Below are 10,138 nucleotides of genomic sequence, written 5' to 3'. Positions count from 1 at the left end.
TTGTCTAAAAACGGTTTCAACGGCTCAGTTTAGGCTTGAGTTGAGATGTTGCCAACTCCTAGTCATGATCTGATGATGTATAACAATGTATTTGAATTCTTCTTCTTTTTTAAACACTCTTAAATGCAAGGGGAATCATCAATGGCACTCTCACACACTCTCTCGATCCGTTTCTCCTTGGAGATTGAGATACATGTGCTTGCCTTTGGAGGTTGCCTTTGCTTCATGTGCTTTGTCATTGAAGGTTGCAATATGAAAACTTATTTTAAGATTTATGCACACTATGCTCATGACTTGCCCTTCAACAAAAACAAGGGTGAGCAAACCTCAATGCTAACTTTCGAACGAAGTATTTATGTAAGCATGTAGGTACGTATGTATATATACATAATACAAACATACGCTTCTATCTCTTTCTTTCTTATTGAGTGAAACATTATGACCATTATTGGTGCAATATCATAGATATGTATTGTGTATACTCAAGCTAATATGGATTGTTTTGGTAATTAGACCATTGCATTGTAGGAAGTTACCTCTGGTCATTTTGAAGACATCATCCTTGGTTGCCCCGTAGGTACTAGTTTATTAACTAGTTGGAAGAAAGTGTTGCAACACCTTGAAATGGAAAGTCGTATGTGGTCAAGAAGGGAATGTCAGTTTATTAAACAAATCATTCGACATATCACCACTTTGACGAAAATAAGTATGATGAGTGTGCATGTACCACCAACTTCTCTACCAACCTCTCCTAGACATTGATCGCCTTAAAGATCATCAATTATTTGGATTGCCTATCTTGTCCATGTCAACAAGTAAAATATGTGTGTATTGACCTCCAATCGTGATTGTGAATGGACATGCATTGCAATTCATGGATATATGCAAAAAACCAATGGTTTTGTGTAAATCAAGGTTAAAATGTATCTCAATGACTTCATTATCACTGAAAGAATGCGTTTTTCTTGTGTAGGTGTTTGCTCTATGTTACTATTGTGTCTGGCTTAGAAATCCTAACCTTGCAATGTGCGTGCAAATGATGAGGATGCTAAAATTTATCGTTGAAATGTCCAATGACATGTTATATACTCTAACTATAACCATGATTACAAATAAGATTCATTGGTGATTTTTTTGCTACTTGCGTACGTTTCTACAACTTTTTTCAACTAGGTATGATTGAACATTCTTGATATCCTATAACAAAGTCTTTTAGGATCAACCACCTTTGATCCATGTATTGCCTATCATAAAGTACCCTTGATTTTCTTCATATGTTTGCTATACCTCTTGTGATATCCGCGAGCATCTGAATGCTCTCTTCATTTCACACATTCACAATGTCAAGAATGGGAGCCTTGAGGTTCATAGCTTGTATCCATTTCTTATGGATTTTCACTTCTTCTTGCACCTATAACATTATGTATTACAAAAAAATGTATAAACTATTGGGTGTACCTAGTGTTTAAGACCCAATGTTTTACAATTATTAGAAGTTTTGAGTGATGCAATTAGGCTTAACAAACATAATAGTAAAGCTCTTGTTAAGATTAAGTTAACATCGCCATAAATATACTACCCTTGACAATCTATACCTGAATTATGATTTATTTTCTACTAGTAGTATGCATCATTCTTGTAATTGCATAGTACAATTCTCAAAGTAAAAAATTGAGGCCATATTATATTCTTCATTTAGTCATGAGCACGTGAATTTGATTGCAAAAGAAATGGAGGTTAAAAATTGTCCTTCTTTGTGGAAGGGTGAACATGTTTTTGCCATTCAAAGAGAAAAGTAAACCTACCTTCTAAGAGGACTATTGTGTCTAGGGATGATACCCAACTGTATTCTCCACATCTCATGTCCTCTCCTTGCTCTTTATTTATTCATGTGTGTGGAACTACCTTGTTATTTCAAATTTACTTCTCTATAACATCATATTATGTTATGTTCTATGTCAATGGAGATCACTGCACATAAACCCTCGGGATTATATTGTATTAGCGTAGAATATAAAATATCTTGCATATATCATATTAGTCTATATACTTGGAGGATTGATTGTACACATTGTTAGAGTTCATTGTACATATATCACACTAAAACTTTCACACTATGTTGAAAGTATCATTTAGATCACAATAGCCTCTACAAAGCTTGTATGTTCTTATCAAGGTCTATTCTAGATCACATCGAAGGACCTTGTATCCCCTAGAAGCCTTGCACCTATAGTTCACGATCTATAGTGTTATTTTAAGATCATCTTGATATCTAAAAATTTGTTAGCATCTTACAATATAAGATTGTAACAACTTGTATCCCCTATAAAGATTCCAGAAACACTCTGTTAGAGGCCCACATCATAGAGTGTCCTATAGATCACATTGGCCTCTAGAAGGATGTATTAAATATTTCAATACAATATTATTTTTACATTGTATCCCCTCCAAGGTTTTGTATTGGCGATGCATCATTGTCTATTTTATTGATCACAATGATCTCTAGGAGGCTTGCTACCTATCTAAACATTCAATTGAATCTCGCCATGTGTTGTGACACACATATCCACATCACACATCTCTAGACCCATAGGGAAATAAGTAGGCCACATTTTATCTTCATCACAACACTAAACACCCCTAGCTTTCTATCTATGATCATTCTAAGTGAGGCAAATATTGCATACGAAATGGTGGTAGAGAGTTTTGTTGCCTTACAAGAGCTTGAAGATATTCTATTTAAATGGACCATCCTAGTTGGCCCTTAGTCAATTCCTATAAAGAGGCAGCTACTTTAGGCCATTTAACCACAATAACTTCCTTCCTTAACATTTTCTAAGACTTTGGATACATGGCAGTGTTCCTAGCATTGAGATTACAAACAAGCTACCTTGTCATAAGCAAAGACAAATTGGGTCACTTCACATTCCTTCTTTTTTATGCATATCTAAAGCTCTTACAAAAATACATGCGACACAATTATATTTTCTTTAGGCTATATGGAAAATTCATTTAGAATATTGTTGTTTTACTCCCAACATGCTCAAATTTTGATGCACCACTATTCATGATTCCTTAGTTTGGTCAAAATTTTCAAATTCACCCTATTTGCATTAGTCCATTGATCTCGATATGCAAGCTAGAAGAGTCACCTTTTGGGGAGGGCCAAGGAAAAATAAGTTGAAATCCATTTCTATGTTGATCACTTAAAAGTTAGGGGATTGAAAAGGATGTCCACTAAGTGGAAATGTAGAAGAATTTTGTAAGAGATTGACAAACGTTATCACGAGTGTGGAGAAGAAACCATTGCTTCACACATTGTAGCGTATTTGTATTATATTGAGATGTAATATCACTTCCATTTCTTTTTTACCAAATCGTTGTGTCCTTGCCTCATTCATGTGATGTATGTGTCTTCCATCATTGTATTGATTAACCATGCCTTTGATCTCATTGATTTTAAAGGAACCCTATAGACTCACAAATAAAAAGGTAAAGGAAAGGAAATATGATGGTTGTCCAATAGTACATATGGTATCTATGGTAAAAGTGACGAACGAAGGCCAGACCATTGTGGTCGAGTAGTTTGGGGGAGCATTGATAAATTATAGACGAGAAATACACCAATCCCTCAAATTTGAGCAATGTTTGGTCTTGACGCTATTCTTAAAATAGTATAGATTTCATGAACAATCAACTCATGTGAATTTGAATGGTTTCAAGGACACAAAATAATATTTTCATTCATTGATAACTGCCTTCTAACATACATAGATTGATATTGTTTGCAACGTGTCCATTACGTGCCACTAGTTCCCAAGCAAAGTTTGCATTGTTGCGCATTGTTTCCCTGATCTCAAACAAATAATACACATTATCACATTGGTTGAGGTAAAACATGAAGAGCACATAAAAGATAAAATAACTATTGCCCCATCAAAGGACTACTCGATATTCATAGTAAACACAGTCCTTACATATTAGAAAATGAAATCAACGCAATATGATAATTTAAACAATTTTCTCAAGTTCCCCTCCACTATCTTGCCTTGTTGACATTTGTTTTGTTCACAAATCTATGAAGGAAAGGTTTTCTCTCAAGGAAATAGTAAATTGAGATAAAAAATCAGACGTGATGTTGCATCAAGATGTCCAATCAATTGAATGTTACAAGAGGACATAAAAAGGAGAAGCTAATGAGATGAGAATGCAAATCTTAACATTTAAGAAGATGTGGTAAGATAGAGTCAAATATACGAGAATGTCAAAGTAAAATTGTGCGTGCATTGAAGCCAAGTCTCAATATCAATCTCAAATATCCATGTTCCATTTCTTGCGAAAATGTCTATATGTTTATAATGTGGATGCAACATAATACCATTGTGTAAATATCTCACATTCTTTTCAATGTTGTTTCCGCATTGCACCATGCTTTATTGCGCAAGGGTGGAATGCTCTCTTTGTATGATTGTGTATTGTTGTAAAGTAACCTCTAGTTTCATTAATAATTTATAGATTCAAATTATCATAAAAATTTGCAATTTGCTGATAATGCCTCACATGATATTGTAGTAGACTAATAATATGGTAAGCAATGTTGACGTCAATGAATAATATGGTTTAATTGTGATCGTAAACTAGCAAGATATTCTTAGTACTCAAATTTTAGGGATAATAACAATGTCAAGAATGGTAAAGCCTAGGAAACTTGTTTTGTTTAGGCAACTCATTTATTTGCAATATTATGATCCTTCATTTACTTTTCCATTAAACAATGATTGCGCCTTTTCCTTTTAGATTAATATGCTTTACGAGTCTCCTTGTGTGGTATATTGAAAAAGGTAACGTTGGTCCTTGAATTGTTACCATTGACCAAACTTTATAAAGGTTTGAAACCGAACGTTTGCAATGATTTTATTTATTTCGTGCATGTTGATCTTGATGTCGATAAAGTTTAACTTTGTTTTTCTTAAGTGGCAACACCATCATAGAATATGCTATGGGGTTAGTATTTCAATGGATGTTAATGTGCTAGCTTATGATTTGAATTTGTGTATTCACTTTTTTCTACCTACATTTCTACATACACATACAAGTCTAAATCTAAACGTTAAGTTTTTCACTTTTTGGGAAGGAGATGTTTATTCATGGAATTCTCTAAATGTATGTATATGATATTCGTTGATTCATGCCTTATGAACTTCAACTCAAGTGGAAGCAAGCAATTAAAGTTTTATTTCCTCGAGTACACATACACCTAAGTATAATTTCGTGCCTCCTTACTCCCTCAAAGTTTGAAGTTTCTTAAACTTTGTACTATTTACTACTCTCCATCTTTGATGTACTTAGGAATCATGATTCATAACTCCTCCACCCACCTACCCAACCAATTATCTTGTTTCACATGTGCACATTGTCAAATTATTTTACATGCTCGAATATGGCTCTTTCTTGTTTTTGTGGCCAATTTGATCTCATCTTAATGTATTAATCTCACATTTTCTAACATAAAAGTCACCATATAAATGGAAATCCATGTATTTAGTCACGCAGTTGATATTTGATACTTCTATGAGTACAAATATTCATACCCATATTGCCATACTCATGACAACCTGTAAAGACTTTTCTTTATATTTTGATTCCTACTTCTACCAATGTCAAATTTACAAGGAAGATATACATTTAAGTGTGTGTGTGTGTGTATATATATAATATTCCGTATGTTTCACCATTTCAAACATGCTCAATCGTGAATGGGAGAAGGCGAATGAGTGAGAAATGGAGATTGTGTGAGTGCGTTGCATGCATGCGAGAAAAAGAGAGAGTGATTGTGTGTGTCTGTTGATTGGTGTCAGATATGTGGGGACCACGAGGCCATTCATTTGACACTATGCACAAGTAGAAAAATGATATTTTGAATGAGTTCTCACTACAAACAAGTTTACTACAAATGGTTTATGCACATGCGGGAATTGATTTTGTTGAGAATTCACAGGGACACTATAGTCTATGATATTTCATTTGATACTTGTCATGAATCAATTTAGGAAAACCAAAGAACAACCAAATGCCCGCGGATACCCTACCTCAAAGTCACTTGTCATGGCGAAAACTCTTTATTGATGTTCATTTTCATTTTCAATGATTGTATACACATCTCATAATAATTGTAACCAATTGTTTTATGGGTCAATTTTTGTCTTAGAAGACATTAGTAGAAACACACCAGAGCCCAACTAGAGGACTCCCACGAGTTGAAGGTTTGCATTGGGAGTTCGTATTTAGACAAACCTCACGTCGAGACACTACCAAAGGATTTGGATCTGGAGGTGTTGCAATATTGTTTCAGAGAGAGCTACATAATAGGATAGAAATACTAAGGACAGGCCCAAAAGCCCGTTTTATGTGGTGAAAGTCCTCACTAGCAAGGATCATGCAATTTTTATCGCCATTTGTTACTTTCCCCTTGAAAGGATCCCGTTATAATATGGTTGGAGAAGTGAGATTAGTTGATGAAGGAGTGCCACATGGGCCTTCTCCATACGAACCTTTATCGGATGACATAATCCAATATTCTTCTCAAGGGGAAGTTTTTCTCGTGGGAGATTTCAATCCGAGAACTCAATCCCGACAATGCACAATATTTCAAATGGATAAAAACCTAGAAATGGTGAATGGCGACCCCTTAGCCATAAGCATCACACGTAGATCAAAACACCAAGGTGCGGACACCACAAGCTTGGGCCATCATCTGCTTGAACTTGGAAGTCAACACAAGATGATCTTATATAATGGTTTAGCCAAGTGGTCGAGCTTAGAAGAGCTCACATGTTTCCCACATGGAGGAGGGGAAAACACAATTGATTATCTAATAGGATGGCCTGAAATTACTGACATGATTAACTCTTTCCGGGTGGCCCCATGCCCTATTGGTGCAGACCATAACTTCTTATACTTTGAGCTAAAATGCAATATCTCCAACGCCGTCAAATCTAGAAAACCAAGCCATCACACCACAATACATTTCACACATGAGCTCTCTGACATCTACTCTCGACATATTCAAGCCCATCTCTCCTCTCTTGATTCCTCCTTGCCTTTAGAGAACCTTACCACAGAACTCACGCACATCCTTCATTCCACAACAATTAGCAGTTTCCCATACACAAAACACTCTAATCAAGGTAGAGTAGGGGCAATGCCACATAATAGATGGTATGACGAGGATTGTACAGACCTATATAGACAACTTAAAGTATCGTGACTTAGTGGTACTATTACCTCAGTACAAGCTCGCAAAGAAATGCGCAAGATGACATGTTGTAAGAGACGAGCATGGGAGACATCTCAATATTGGGAACTCTACCATATACTCATGAGTAACGATTGCGCCATTGCGTGGAAGAGACTACAAGAACCACGATCACAACCACCCATCGAGGATCCCATCACTTGGCACACATATATAGAGAGACTTTACCAAGTCTAGAACCAACCACCTAATCTCATGCCTTCTACACCTCGACCTACCATGGGGACGCTTTTCATGACCTCTAGAGCCACCAAGGTCATAAAGAAATTACAACATAGGAAGTCCATGGACCACACATGATTGCAAGCTGAACACATCATATATGCTCGAGAGTGCCTAACTCCTTTTCTCACTCTAATCTTTAATTGTGCCCTCGCTGAGGGTTTTCCACCATAGTGGACCATGAACTCAATGACCCTATACATTAAGGAGGGGACCCCATGGACCCAAATACATATATAGAACCATTATGATAGGTCAGACACTTGCTAAATTATGCGATGCAGTAATGGAAGTAGAGCTCCATGATTATATAGAGACCTTAAGTCTTCGAGCACCCGAACAGGTTGGCTTAGATGAGTTTTCTCTACTATTGATCATATCTTCACACTTGGATGTTTAATTGACCACACGAAGGCCCATAAGAAGAAATTATATTGTTGTTTTGTGGACTTCCACAAAGCCTTTGACATAGTCCATAGAGAGCGGTTGTTTGATAGGCGTAAATGCGTAGAGATACTAGATGACATGATTTGGGCCATTTATGCTTTATATGATCTACTCTCCGGGTGTGTACGAGGCCCAAGTGGCTTATGTGATTGGTTCACTAACACCATTGGTGTGAAACAAGGTTGCCCCCTATCACTGACTCTTTTTGGGATCTACATTGATGAGATAACAGATTTTATTGCTCGCAAAGGGGGCGATGGAGTAGTCCTTGGAGGTAGTTAAGTTAGTCTCTTGCTTTATGCAGACGACATAGTTTTGCTCTTTGAGTCTGAACATGACCTACAAAGGCACCTTTAATGCCTTACATGACTTTTGCGCACAACGAGGATTGGTAGTGAATCTAGGAAAAACTAAAGTCCTTATCTTTTACACATCTCCCCGAGTTAGGACTAAATGTCACCTAACCCTCTCTCATAGACCAGTTGAGATAGTTGGATCGTATGTATACCTTGGTGTCATTTTCAATGCCCGCTCAGGTAAATTTTCGATGACACAGGCAACCAAAGACAGACTAACGAGAGGATATGCATCCCTCTCACTTTTAGAGAGAAAATGCCACCAAGCATTCTTTTAAGAGCCATGGACTAGGGGGTGGCTCTTTGACTCATTAGTGACCCCTTCCCTCATGTATGCATAAGTGCTTTGGGCTCCAGGGCCACCATCTTTCATGTGGATGCAATTAGAGAGACCATTGGTGACGATGTTATCATGTCAACTCCGAATCAAATCAATAGTACCACATGACATTATTAGAGCAAAGTCCACTTTACCCCCGATGTTAGTGGAAGCACTTTTCCAACTTGTAGTTTTTATTCATAGGATACATAGCCAACCACAAGGTAGGATATCTCGTCAAGCTTTCGAGGCATCTCAATCACTATATGAGTCCGGAGATACTAGCTCTTGGTATAACATTACAGTGAGTTGTCTTCTTGCAAATGGCCTAGACATTAATGACCTAACTCCCCTTAGGTACAACCACGAGACTGGTAACACTTTAATCACTCATGAGGACCGTAATAAAGTAATATGCCAAGAAATATGACAAATTTACACTTGATATAAATGGATCAACCCACTAGAGCCACTCCCATATAGAATGTTGTACTATAAGGAACGGATCATGCACTTCTCTAAGTTAGGTATTATTACACGACCAAAATATCTAGATACTTTCTTACCAAATGCACTAAGGGTTGCCATTGGACAACTTAGAATATCATCTCACAAACTTGAGATTGAGAATGGTCATACTAATGGAGTCCCTAGAGAGGAAAGGATATGTAGATCATGTCACATTGAGATAGAGCATGAGTATCACTTTACATGCAAGTGTCAAACTTACATCGAGATAAGGGAAAAATACCAAGACATACTCAACCCCTCTCCCACCCCCTTGAAACTATTAGATACACCAGATACAAAGAAATTTGGTATATATATCTTAGAGCAAAAACAACATTGAGAGAATAAGCTGTTAGGAAACAGGTCCCTCCGGATGGGAAGTGAAAAGAACAGTGATGACGAGTACCCGACTACGGAAGACTTGGTGAGAACCGGATGACGAGTACCCGGCAAGAGCCGGATGGTGAAGACCCGGTGAGAACCGGATGACGTGTGCCCAACAAGTGTCGGATGATGCAGGCCCGGTGAGGAGTGCTCACCGGATGAAGGGACATATTCGTAAATATGTTTCTGAGAGTCCATCGGGGCTATATTTGTAAATAGACGAAAAGTCATATTAGTATAAATATGACTTAGGGCAAACTTAGTAGATAGGTTGTTGTCATTCTTGTTGGCGCAAGATTAGAGCGCAACTATGTACAGAGAGAGAGAGAGAGAGAGAGAGAGAGAGAGAGAGAGAGAGAGAGAGAGAGAGAGAGAAAGAGACGAAGAGTTCGTATCTTTGTTGTAACCGCCACCTGTGGCGAAGACAGTGAACAAGAGGTCGTTGCCTCTGTGTTCATCCATTGTACATTTGTTAAATAGTGATAGTTAGCAGTCAGTGGATTGCCGTGGTTTTTCCTGCGTTTGGGTTTTCCACGTAAACATCCTGTGTACTCTTCTCTCCATTGTGTCGTGCGTTCATTACCC

At 37.3% G+C, this 10,138-nt stretch overlaps 1 pseudogene; it reads left to right on the top strand.

Moving 5' to 3' along the window:
- Positions 1–8,062: 8,062 nt before the first annotated feature.
- On the top strand, positions 8,063–9,509 carry LOC147856747 (uncharacterized; annotated as a pseudogene).
- The last annotated feature ends 629 nt before the right edge of the window (positions 9,510–10,138 follow it).

Source organism: Azolla caroliniana, unplaced genomic scaffold (assembly GCF_043228905.1).
Source record: "Azolla caroliniana isolate FFs.n. ecotype wild unplaced genomic scaffold, voAzoCaro1.0.p SCAF_12, whole genome shotgun sequence".
NCBI lineage: Eukaryota > Viridiplantae > Streptophyta > Polypodiopsida > Salviniales > Salviniaceae > Azolla > Azolla caroliniana.
This window is presented reverse-complemented; position numbering and strand designations above follow the sequence as displayed.